Source organism: Macrotis lagotis, chromosome 8 (genome assembly GCF_037893015.1).
Source record: "Macrotis lagotis isolate mMagLag1 chromosome 8, bilby.v1.9.chrom.fasta, whole genome shotgun sequence".
NCBI lineage: Eukaryota > Metazoa > Chordata > Mammalia > Peramelemorphia > Peramelidae > Macrotis > Macrotis lagotis.
Window position 1 is genome coordinate 92,099,575 of NC_133665.1, and position 13,235 is coordinate 92,112,809.

At 35.0% G+C, this 13,235-nt stretch overlaps 1 pseudogene; it reads left to right on the top strand.

The window, feature by feature from the left end:
- Window positions 1–3,830: 3,830 nt before the first annotated feature.
- The window catches only part of LOC141496502 (dnaJ homolog subfamily A member 2-like), a 29,395-nt pseudogene continuing 19,990 nt past the window's right edge, over window positions 3,831–13,235 (top strand).

Here is a 13,235-nt window from a genome sequence, read left to right on the forward strand (position 1 = left end):
CAAAATGATTGGCTATGTCGCCAGATGAATTAGATGACCTTAGTATATTCAATGTCTGAACAATTTCTCAGCATTCCACATTGTCTCCTTCAGCTACCTTCAAGACCATGGGAACAAATTGTTCCCAACTAGCCATTCTATTAATGGAAGTCTTCATATCTCTGGGGTAAACATTCCTTACTTTACCAATAGATTCAAGATCTGTTGGACCTATCCTGTTGATTTATCCCATTTGTAAATGAGATTTTATTGGGGCTATATTTTTGCAAATATTATAGCTTATTGGAGCCAAAGGAGAGAACTGAGTGGTAGGGGTATAGCAAAGGTGAAGGAAAAGGTCTGGATAATGCTCAACAAGTCTTCACAACAGAGGTGCTAGTCTTTCTTGAACACCTTATCACGCCCATATTAAGCAGCTAGGTAGTACAGTAAATAGAGTACTGGTCCTGAAATCAAATTATAATCTTGAATTGAAATCTGACCCTAGACACTTTGTGGCTGTGTGAACTTATTGAAGTTATTTATCCTCTGTTTACCGCTATTCTTCATCTATAAAATTATCTGAAGAAACAAATGGTGAAGTACTGTAGTATGTTTGCAAAGAAAACCCTGAATGGATGTCACAAAATTAGGCACAATTGAAACAATTGTCCAAATTTGAAACTTTGTCAAGAATGATTCATGTGATTTGGTGCTGTAGATAGCATTCTTATATTTGAATGGAAAACTAAAAAATTGTCATCTTTTAAAACAAAATTAAGGTAATTGTCTGTTTAGCTGATAATGGATATTATTGCCCAGAGACACCAAAAGAATTGACAATGTAAATATGAATATTTCTATGATAATTTCAAAGGAGATCTATTGCACAGTACTTCAATGATATGTCATTGATCTTATCATTTTCACATCTACATGACCCTTTTTTTATTACTTTGGACAAAGAAATAGATAAAAATCTATACCACATTTTTAGATAACATTAAACTAGTTAAATTAAATTCCAACAGATTTTAAAAGGCTGAAAAAATAGATTAATTAAAAAGAAAATTTAAGAGAAACAGCAATATTACATACACACAGATATATATACATATATGTATATATATTATATATATATATATACATACACATACATAGGTTTAGGAAACATCATCACAAATGAAAGATATTAGAGAAGTTGTTAGATAATAATTACTGTGAAATCAAAGTGATGAAAATTTGAAAATTTCATTAACTACAAGGTCATCATGATCATCATTGTGACACAGCAGATAAAATAAGTAGTGCTGTTTTAGCAAGAAAGGTGTTATTTGTGTTATGTACTCTACACTGTTTTAGAGCGCACCCAGAGGGGACTGTATTTTAATCTAGGTATCATATTGTAGGAAAGACATAGAGAAACTGAAGACATACAGAAGAAATTGATCAGCAAACTAAGATGACTGGAGACCATATGATACAAAAAACAAATAAATTAAATGGGGATATAGCCTAAAGAAGAGAACAGTTAAAGGGAATAAAATAGTAATTTTCAAATATTTAATCATTTGTCACAAGGAAGAAGAATTCTATTTGATCTGCATGAGCTTAAGAGCAATTAATAGAAAATGAAAAGAAGATTTAAGCTTGAAATAGCAAAGAATTTATTAACAATTTGAGGTTCCACAATAAATGACTAGGGAGTTAGTAGTTTCTCCTTCACTGTAGGACTTTTTTATTCCCTGGAACCTAAAAAGCTCGAATAAGACAAGATTACTTTTATGTGTCTAAAAAGCTGATTACTAGTACCTATGCATGTAGGAATTTAGTTAAGGTTCAATCAACCAGTGAGATTCCTTTGACCCCTGCCCCCCCACCCCCCACCCCCCTGCCCAGGAGACAGATAGCTTTCCTCTGTTTACCACTCAAAGATCATTTGTTTATAATGATACATAATACACAATGTGGATTCACTATTGCACCTTAACCTTATTTCCTTTTCTGATAGTTTCAAGGTGGGTATCATAGTGGTGTAGTAGGATGCTGTTCTACTTACCTTTACAGAGTTTGCTCCCTACACAACTTCCTTTGGCCCCTATCAGTTTTCCTAATGAAGTTTCCTCATCTCATGAAATCTGATTGGCCCCAGGCTCTCTGATAAAATTTACTCATCTGAATCAATATATAACCCAAGTCAGGTTGGTTCTGGGCCTCTCAGAATTAATTTGTAAGTGAGTTACTAAACCTTGATTAATTGATCAAAAACATTTCCAGAAGAAGTTAAAGGGCATGTGTCCAGAGTAGCTTGTTTTTTCCTTGCTGCATACCTTCTTTGAATAGTCATGTGTAAAGAAAGTAAACTACCTCTGTTAAATAGTCATTTATTCATAAATGTCTCAGTTTATTCCAATATCAAACCTGAAATTAGATAGTATTGTCTTTAAATCTTTGCATAAAATAAGAGAAATTTAAAAGATGGCTTTTCTTGAGATCAATATGTCTTTTGCTGAAATCATAATTTATGATAGTTATAGAAATAATTATATGAAAAATTGTGGTATGTTATCATCAGCTATTTTCTTGGCTACTAAACTCCTAGCTGAAACTCAGTTTGTGCAACTTTGAATTCCATTTTCACTTTTTTGTTACTCTAAACCAAATTATTGTTATATTTATTTATTTTTCTTTTATAATTCAATCTTCTCTCAAGACTTTATCAAAATAAAATTAAGGGATGAGAAAGAAGAATGCACTGGGATATGAGAAAAGGGAGAGGTAGAAATGGGAGACAATTTCTGACACAATAAAGGTCTGAAAGATTTTATAGTGGAGAAGAAATCAGGGTAAAAAGGAGGGGAGCACATAAATCTTACTTTCATTGGAAGGGACTCAAAGAGGAAATAATATACACACTTTTTTGGGTATAGAATGAACTAACTTACCATACAGGAAAGTAGGAAGGGAAAGGAGGACAGTTTAGGGGAGATAAAAGTAAGAAGAAAAATGCTTCCACAATGGGCATGATTAATGGAAAGAGAAAGTAGGAGAAAAGTAGGAGTAAATTAGAAAGGCAAATAAGTATTTGTTAATCATTGCTATGGAAAAAAAAATTGCTGTGAATTCCTTTGGTAAAGACTTCATTTTTCAAAAACAAAAAAAAACTGAATCAACTCAATTAATAAGTGGCCAAAGGATATAAACAGTTTATAGAAAAAGTAATAGAAACTCTTTATAATCATATAAAAATGCTATAAATAATTATTGATGAGAGAAATCAACATTAAAATGACTCTGAGAAGCTACTTACCATCTCTCATATTGGCTTATATCACAGAAAAGAAAAAGACAAATATTAGAGAGGAAGTGGAAAAATTAAAACATTATGGGTGAAGCATTATGGGCAAAATTGTATATTGATTCAACCATTCTAGAGAGGAATTTGGAGCTATTACCAAAGGACAATAAAACCATACATATATTTTGACCACTACTAGGCCTGTTTCCCAATAAGATAAAAAAGTTGAAGGGAAAAAGACCTATGTGTACAAAAATATTCACAGCAGTTCTTTTGGTGTTGGCAAAGAAATGTAAATTTATGAGATGTCTATCAATGGGAGAATGGTTGAACAAGTTGTATATAATTGTGATGAAATTCTATTGTGCCCAAGAAATGATAAGTAGTAGACCTCAAGTCAAGATGGCAGAGAGAATTCAGGTATTGTTTTTAAGTTTTCCCAGCTTTCCCTCTGAATTGACAGGAACCAAGCCTCTTAAAAAATTTTTGATTGATAGATTCCTTAAAAGAATATAGGGGAACCTCTTCCAGCAAAGTCTGTCATAGGAAGAGCATGGGTATGCACAGGCAGAGAGCAGAGACCCAGTACATAGGCAAGAGAGTGAAGTGGGGGACTAACCTGAGAATCAGGGCTGTGGGAAAAGAAGCTGTTTTGGTGTGCAAGGTGGCCGGACTGGGAGAACTCCAGTGAGTCTGCCTGTAGAGCCCCAACCCTATGTCCCCAGTATTCCCAGAGAAGTCTCTGGAATTACTGTGGGAGAACCAGTACTAAAATAGAAATAGGTGTTCTCACCTTTCCCAAAATCCTACATGTGAGTGTCAAAATTTCTTCAGCATTAACTATCCAGAGAAACCCTCTGGCATTTCCAAATCTGATAGGCCTAGTCCACTGACTGTTTTGCATGAGGACACTCCAAATCAAGCCCCAGGTCCAGAGAATATGCCAGCTGATACTGCTAACAGAAGCAATTCAGAGAAAGCTTCTGGTTCCTTACTGCTTGTTCCATTGAGTAATCCCCTGGAGTTGATAATCCCAGTAGGCAAGACCTCTTCGGTCCTCAACACCAAAGGGCTGTAAATCATCCCCTCCACCAATATAAGAAACTAGGGAAAGCAAATATTCCAATACAGAAAAATGTCCATACAAAGCAGTTCTATTGAACATTACCTTGGAGATAAGTACACTAGCTCAGAAAAGGAGGACAGAGATATGCTCTATATGAAGCTTCAAAGGAGAATATGAATTGGTCTCCAGCCCAGAAAGACTTCTTAGATGAGATCAGAAAGTAGTTTAAAAATTAAATGGAAAATTTGGGAAAAGAAATTCAAGAGAAAATTAATACCATGCAGGAGAAAATTAACATCTTGCAACAAAAAAATGACAGAAGAAAACAAATCATTTAAAAATGCATTTGAGGGGCTGCTAGGTGGCTCAGTGGATAGAGCACTGGCCCTGAAGTCAGGAGTACCTGAGTTCAAGTCCAGCCTCAGAAACTTAATAATTACCTAGCTGTGTGGCCTTGGGTAAGCTACTTAACCCCTTTTACCTTGCAAAAAATACAACTTGGATAAATGCAAAAATAAAATAATTCCCTGAAAAACACAATTGAACTAATGGGAAAAGGTAACAACTACTTTGGTAGAAAAGGAGATGCAAAACCTAAATGTTGACTATTACTCTCTGAAAAATAGATTGTGATTAGTGGAAACTAATGACTTCATGACTAATGACTTCACCAAGAATCTGTTAAAATCAAAATCACAAAAAAATAGAAGAAAATGTAATACCTGTTTGATACAACAACTGACCTGGAAACTAGCTCCAGGAAAGACAATTTAAGAATTGTAGAACTACCTGAAAATTTTGATCAAAAAAAGAACTGGACTCCATTTTTCAGGATATAGTGGAGAGGGCAAAATAATCATTGAAAGAATTCTTCAATAACCTCCTGAAATGTATCCCAAAAGGAAAAAACAAAACAAAACAAACAAGGAGTATTTTGGCCAAATTCCAAAATCATCAGATCAAGGGGGAAATCCTGCAAGCAATCAGAAATAAGTACTTCAAATAACAAGGAGTCACAATCAGGATTACAGAGTATCAACATTAAAGAATCAAAGGGTCTGGAATATGATATTCTGGAGAACAAGGGATCTTAGTTTACAACCAAGAATCAACTATCCAGAAAAACTTAACCTTCTCTTTTAGGGAAAAAAGATGGAAATTTAATGAAATAAGTGACATTCAAACTTTCCTAACAAAAAGACCAGTACTGAACAGAAAATCTTATCTTTCAACAAGAGGCTGAAGAGTTACACAATACATTAAATGGGGAAAAGAAAGTGACTGCTATTAAACATGATTAAATAGCTAACATTCCTATCTGGGAGGAAGATTTTCATAACTCTTGAGAATTGTGACTCTATTAGAGGGATTATACTTGGGGTGCAGTTATAGACATTCATGATATGTCCATGACTTTGATGGAAAGATTAAAAAGTATTTCATTATAAAAGGGGGAGACTATCAAGATATGAGAGGAAGGGGGAAGCTGAATGGGATGAATAGCATCACATGAAAGGTGTAAAGGGCATATTGTAATGGAGGGAAAGAAAGGAGAAGATGAGAACTACGTGAATTCTACTTTTATTGGATTTGGCTCAAAGAGGAATTAATACACATACTCATTTGAGTTTAAAATTTTTCATATTGTTCAGGAATCTGATGGGTAAGGGGGTGTAGTGAATCAGAGAAGGAAGGAATTACCAAAGGGAATAAAGGAAGGAGAAAAGGGAAAGGAAAGAAAGTGGAGAATGGTGAACAGAAGGGGTGAAATACATTGAGGAGGTAGTATTCAGAAGCAAAACACTGGGAACTAGAAAGAATGTGAAATAAGAGAAAAAATACAAATGGGGGGGGATAGCAAAGAAAGTTATAAAGATTTAATAATTAGAACTGTGAATGTGAATGGGAAGAAGTCTCCCATAAAACAGAAATGGATAAGTGAATTAAAAACCAGAAACACCAAATATGGTAATGTGTTTTGCAACACTACACATGTATAACTTCTACTAAATTGTGTGCCTTCTCAATGGGGGAAGGAGGGAAAGGAGAGAGAGAGAGAATTTGGAAACGATAACAAAAAAAATGTTAAAATTGTTTTAGTATGTGATTGGGAAAAAATAAAATATTAAGAATGAATTTTTGACTTCTGGGATAGAACCAAGGTAAGTATTGTGAAGCTAGTATGCTCCTAGAATTTTTTCCTACAAAAGTTAAGAAGTCTCAGATCCATACCAAGAAAAAGAGAAGATCCAAAAAAGTTTTCAAGAGTAGACATCATGGAGGACCTTCAATGAAGATCTGTCTCTTTGGGGGAAAAGAGAAATAAATCCCAGTGAGGTGGGAAAGTGGGAAAGCCAATGGGATACTTTTAGCCACAGTACAGTCCAGGCTCTGACAACTTGCAAACAATATAGGTCCTGGCAGATAGATAGGAAATCAGTAGGCAGGACTCCAATGCCTAAAAATAGTCTATTCACTGGAAACACCGGGAAAAAAGATGGGAATTGGAACAAACCACTGCATGGGAAAAACCTGGACATTAAAGGGAAATTAAATCTCTGCCAAGGCAAGACCTGGACTGCATAGGAAACATCTTGGCCAACAACATGCCAGGGATCAGGTCCCATCACCAGCATAAAAATCTTGTGTCTAACCCAGGAGCAGAATTCAAACAATAAAGATGAACAAAAAGCTAATAAATTGCTCACTGTAGAAAATTATTATGTAGCTAAAGATGATAACAATGCCATGAAAGAAGAAGAAATCAATAAAAAATTATCCAAAAAGATAGTCTCAAAAGAGTCTATGAATTGGACTCAAATTCAAAAGCTCATAGAAGTGCTTGAAATGAAGTAAAAATCAAAGAAGAGAGGAAGAAGAAAAGTGGAAAATAAATGGGTCATGAAGAAAAGTAAAAATAACCAATTGGTAAAAGAATGTGACTCTTCAAAAAATAAAGTTGATCAACTGCAAAAGAAAACACAAAAGTTAATGAGAAAAAAAAATACTAATAATGAATCTACAAGACAACAAGATTCCATCAAACAAAATAAATAAGGAGAAAATTGAAGAAAACAGAAAGGACCATTTAGAAAAATCAAACATCCTGGAAAGATAGATCCATGAGAGATAATTTAAAAATCTTTGGACTACCAGAAAGCCTAGATTTAAAAAAAAAGAATCCAGAAAACATCTTAGAGGCAATTATCAGTGAAAACTGTTCAAATATGCTAGAACAAGAAGACAATAAAGCAATTCAAAAAGTACACAGAACTTCTCCAGAAAGACACCAAAGGACAAAAACTTTAACTACTATCATAGTCAAATGCCAGAATTCTCCACTAAAATAAAGGAGAAAATACTACAAGAAAAAAAAAGAAAACAATTTAAATATAATGAAAGCACAATTGTAGTTACACAGGACTTCTCAGCTTCAACTTTGAAAGACCAGAGAACTTGGAATACAATATACTAGAGGGCAAAAGATCTGGGATATTACTTATTTCATTACCTTGAAATTTATTACACTGTAAAATTCAGTAATACATTGTCAGGGGAAAATATAGATTTTTCAACAATATAGAGGACTTCCAATATTTTCTGATTAAAAGACCAAAACTGAAAAAATAATTCAATCACAAATTACATGACCCAAGAGATGCTTAAAAAGATAAATGAAAAGGGCAAGAAACAAAAAACAAACAAAACAAAACAAAACAAATGTTATTTTTGAACAAGTGATGTTTTTACCCTTTGTAATGATGTCTTCAGGGAATAGACCCAGTAGTGGTATTGCTGAATCAAAGGGTATGCATATTTTTATTACCTTTTGGATGTAATTCCAAATTGCTCCCCAGAAAATTTGGATGAGTTCATAGCTCCATCAACAATGCATTAGTGGCTCAGATTTCATACATTCCTTCAAACATTGATCATTGTCCTTTCTGGTCATATTGTCCAGTATGAGAGGTATGAGGTGGTACCACAGAGATGCTTTAATTTGCATTTCTCTAATACATACAAATTTAGACCAGTATTTCATATGACTAGGAATTGCTTTGATTTCCTCATCCTTAAATTGCCTCGGCATATCCTTTGACCATTTGTCAATTGGAGAATGGTTTGTTTTTATATAATTTTTTTTATTTTTTTTGTTTTTATATAAATTTGATTCAGGTCTCTATATATTTTAGAAATGAGTCTATTTCTAAACCACTCTATTTCTTAGCCAATACCAAGCAGTTTTGATACTGATGCTTTATAATATAATTTTAGATCTGATGAGGCTAAGTCACCATCTTTTATACTTTTTTCATTGAATCTGTGGAAATTCTTGACTTTTTTATTTCTCCATAAAGTAATTTTTTGGAATTTTGATTGGTAGGGCACTGAATAAGTAACTTTTGTTAGGTAGAATTGTCATTTTTATTATATTACCATGGCCTATCTATGGGCAGATGATATTTGCCCAGTTTTTTAAATCTGATTTTATTTGTGAGAGAAGAGTTTTGTAGTTGTTTTCACAGAGGTTTTGTCTGAAGTTATTTTGAATGGGATTTCTCTTTCTAACTCTTGCTGCTGTATTTTGCTATTAATATTGATAAATTCTGAGGATTTATGTGGGTTTATTTAATATCCTGTGGCTTTCCCAAAGATGCTAATTGTTTCTAGCTGTTTTTATATGATTTTTTAGGATTCTCTAGGTTTACCATCATGTTATCTGCATAGTGTGAGTGTTTTTTTCTTCCTTCACAATTTGAATTCTTCAGTTTCTTTCTCTTCTCTTATTGCTAAAGCTAACAATTCTAATATGATATTGAATAGTACTGATGATAAAGGACTTCATTGTTTCACCCCTGATCTTACTGGGAATGGCTCTGGCTTATCCCCATTGCATATAATATTTTTTGTTGGTTTCAGATAGATACTGATTATAATTCTAAAGAAAAATTTATTTATTCCTATGATTTCTACTGATTTTAGTATGAATGGGTGCTGTATTTTGTCAACGGTTTTTTCAGCAACTATTGATATAATCATATGATTTCTGATAGATTTGTTTTGGATATAGTTAATTAAACTAATAGTTTTCCTAATATTGAACCAACCTTCCCTTCCTGGGATAAATCCTGCTTGGTCATAGTGTAATCCAAGTGATAATTTGCTGCAATCATTTTGCTAAGATTTTAAAATTTATGCATTTATATTCAGTAGGGAGACAGGTCTATAATTTTTCTTTCTGCTTTGACTCTTCCTGGTTTACCATCAGCACCATACTGATGTCATAGAAAGAGTTAGGCAGAGGTCCATCATCACCTATTTTGCCAAAAAATTTACGTAGAATTGGAAAAAATTGGTGTTTAATTGTGTTAGAGAATTCACTTGAGAATTCATCTTGCTCTGTAGATTTATTCTTAGGGAGTTCAATAATGACTTGTTGAAATTTTCTTTCTGTGACAGTGTTATTTAAATATTTAATTTCCTCTTCATTTAACCTGGGCAACTTATATTTTTGTAAATATTCATTCATTTCCCTTAGATTACCAAATTTGTTAGCATACGGTTGGACAAAATAATTCTGCATTGTTGCTTTAATTTCCTCCTCATTGTTGGTGAGTTCACCTTTTTTTCATTTGTGATACTGGCAATTTGGTTTTCTAAAATTCTTTTTTTCTTAATCAAATTAACCAGGGGCTTATCAATTTTATTGCTTTTTCATAAAACAGTTGCTATTTTTATTTATTAGTTCTGTAGTTTTCTTGCTTTTGAATTTATTATTTTCTCCTTTAATTTTTAGAATTTCTAATTTTTTATTTAATTAGGGGTTTAATTGCATGTTTAGTTTGATATCCTCTTTCTCCAATTTATTAATGTATGCATGCCTTGGTTGTAGTTTGTTCCATTGTTGTCATTATCTAGGATGAAATCATTATTTCCTCTAATTTGTTATTTGATCCAGTCATTCTTTAAAATGAGGTCATTAAATTTCCAAGTAGTTTTAGGTCTATCTCTCCCTGGCCCATTATGAAATGTGATTTTTTTATTGCATTATGATCTGAGAAGGATGTCTTCATTATTTCCACCTTTCTATATATAATTATTAAGTTTTTATGGCCTAGTACATGGTCAGTTTTTGTGTAAGTATCATGTTCTGCAGGAAAAATAAGTATATTCCCTTCTATCCCTATTCAACTTTCTTCAAAGGACTGTTGTATCTAGGTTTTCTAACAGTCTATTTACCTCCTTAACTTCCTTCATGTTTATTTTAAAGTTATATTTATCTAAATCTAAGAGTGGGAGGTTGAGTTCTCTCACCAGTAAAGTTTTACTGTCTATGGCTTCCTCTAACTCATTCAAATTCTCCTCTAAAAATTTGGATGCTATACCAATTGGTGCATACATATTTAGTATTGAAATTGTTTCATTATCTATGGTAACTTTAAGGAGGATATATTCTCCGTCCTTATCTCTTCAAATGAGATCTATTTTTTGCATTTGCCCAATTGAGGATTTGAAAGAATTATTTTCTTTTCATATTTGTTCAATTGTATTCTCCAAGGATTTGTTTTCTTGTCATGAGATGTTAATTTTCCCTTGCAAGGTGTTAATTTTCTTTTTCCAAGTGATTTTTAAACTCCTTCCTGATTTCTTCTAGGAAGTCTTTATGGACTAGACACCAATTCATATTCTCCTCAGAAGTTCTAGATCTCTCTGAGTCAGGGCCTTTACTTTCTAGGTAGTTTTCTATGCCCCCCCCCATTTCCACTGAGCTTTTTATTTTCCTAAGATGTTGTGTGAAACTGGCTCACAGAGGTTTGGTTTTGAAATCCCTAGAGGCTTTGCTACTTTGCTTAGTAACTCCATGTGGACTGGCAAGTGGAGGGCACTGTTTGCTTTTTGAGGAGTGTCTGTGGCCTTGGTTTGGGTCTCTTTCCCTAAGCCTGGAGGGGATTTGGGGCCACAGCAAGGTCTGAATTTTCCTTGAAAATTGTGGGTTATGCCCTGGGGTGAAAATATCCATCTGCCTTTTAGCTGAGCAATCCCTGCTGTCCACACCTGATCCTGGAGGGGGGAGGTGGGGGAGGGGGGTTGTTACTATATTTGTTCTGGAAAGAGGACTCCGCTGAATGTATGGAACTTCCGACCCCCAGTTGAGTGGATTCATGTCCAGGAGCATTCTACAACTCTCTGCGCTAGAGCTCCTCAGGCCTCTGCTTGCAGGGCCAAAGCCTCTGTGGCCTTGTACCCTAGCTCCCATGGTCAAAGCCACCATGGATGATCTTACATTAGTCCTGCTTTCACCCTGCCCTCATTGTCTCTCTGCCCCCGGTTCACCCATGATCCCATAAGGCAGAAATTTTGGTAGATGTCCTTCTTCTAGCTTTTCTTTCTGGGTTTTTGTTGATAGGATTTCTGTTAATAGTTTTCTTTCAGGCTGGTTAGGTGGTGCAGTGGATAGAGCACCGGCCCTGGAGTCAGGAGTACCTGAGTTCAAGTCCAGCCTCAGACACTTAATAATTACCTAGCCCCGTGGCCTTGGGCAAGCCATTTAACTCCTTTGCCTTGCAAAAACCCACAAAAAACTAAAGAACCTTAAAAAAAGAGTTTTCTTTCATATTATATCTAAGGGGAAACCAGGAGACCTTAGCTCAGTGCTTGTCTTCTCTCTACCATTTTGGCTGGAAGTACCTCTAGACAAAATTCAGAGGAGCAGAACCCACATAAAGACTGAGTGATACAATTTTCCAGTCCAAAAATACTTAGAAGTTTGCCCTGAGGGTTGGAAAAGGCCACAGCACAGCATCAGTGCAGCTGCAGCACAACTGGACCTGGCACATGGTAGAGGGGGTGACTTCCAGACCTCTTGCCCAAGGATCATTGGGCACAGTCTGAAGGAGTGATGAGAGTATTCTGCAGCACTGAAGTGTTTCCAGAGTGGAGCTCTGGCCTCAGAACAGCCCTGTGGTGAGAACCTGCAGTGGTAGTCGGCTGGGAGAGACTGCAGAGGCCTCTCTGCTCTCCCTGGGGCAGGACTCAGCTGTTTGCCCATTCTCAGATCCAGGTTGCAGTCTGGGCCCCCACAAAAACATTGTAGCCAAGAAGGGACTATTCTTATACCTCCAGTGTAGAGTGGTGGACAAGAACACAGGTAAAGCAGTTAGAACCTCTGATAAGACTTTGGAGGAATTGGAAGAGAGGTTAATCAGTCAGAAGGTGAGTAAATGAACAAACAACAGAAAAAAGAAGAATCTGGCCATAGAAAATTACTTTGTTTCCATGGAGGATCAAAATAAACAAGGGGTGGCTAGGTTGCACAGTGGATAGAGCAGCAGCCTTGCAGTCAGGAGTACCTGGGTTCAAATCCAACCTGAGATACTTAATAATTACCTAGTCATGTGTCCTTGGGCAAGCCACTTATCCCCATTGCCTTGAAAAAACTAAAAAAAAAACACCTAGAAGATGACAAAGTAGAAATTTCTATATCTAAAACCTCCAAGAAAAATAGAAAATGGGCTCATGGTATGGATGAGCTCAAAAAAGACTTTGAAAAGCAATTAAGGAAAATCAAGAAAAAATCAGGAGAAGAATGAGAGTGATGCAGATAAATCATGAGAACCAAATCAGCAACTTGGTGAAAGAAATACAAAAATACAAAAGAAAATACCGTATTAAAAACTAGTTTAGGTCAAATGGGAAAAAATCCGCAAAGGAGGAGAAGAATGCCTTAAAAAACACAATTGGCCAGTTGGAAAAGGAGATAAAAAATTTTTTTCCTGAAGAAAATAACACCTTTAAAGGCATCATGGAAGTAAAGGAAGCTGATGAGTTTGTGAGAACTCTGGAAGAAATAAAACTATTCCAAAAATGTCCCCAAAATTGGAAGAAAATATG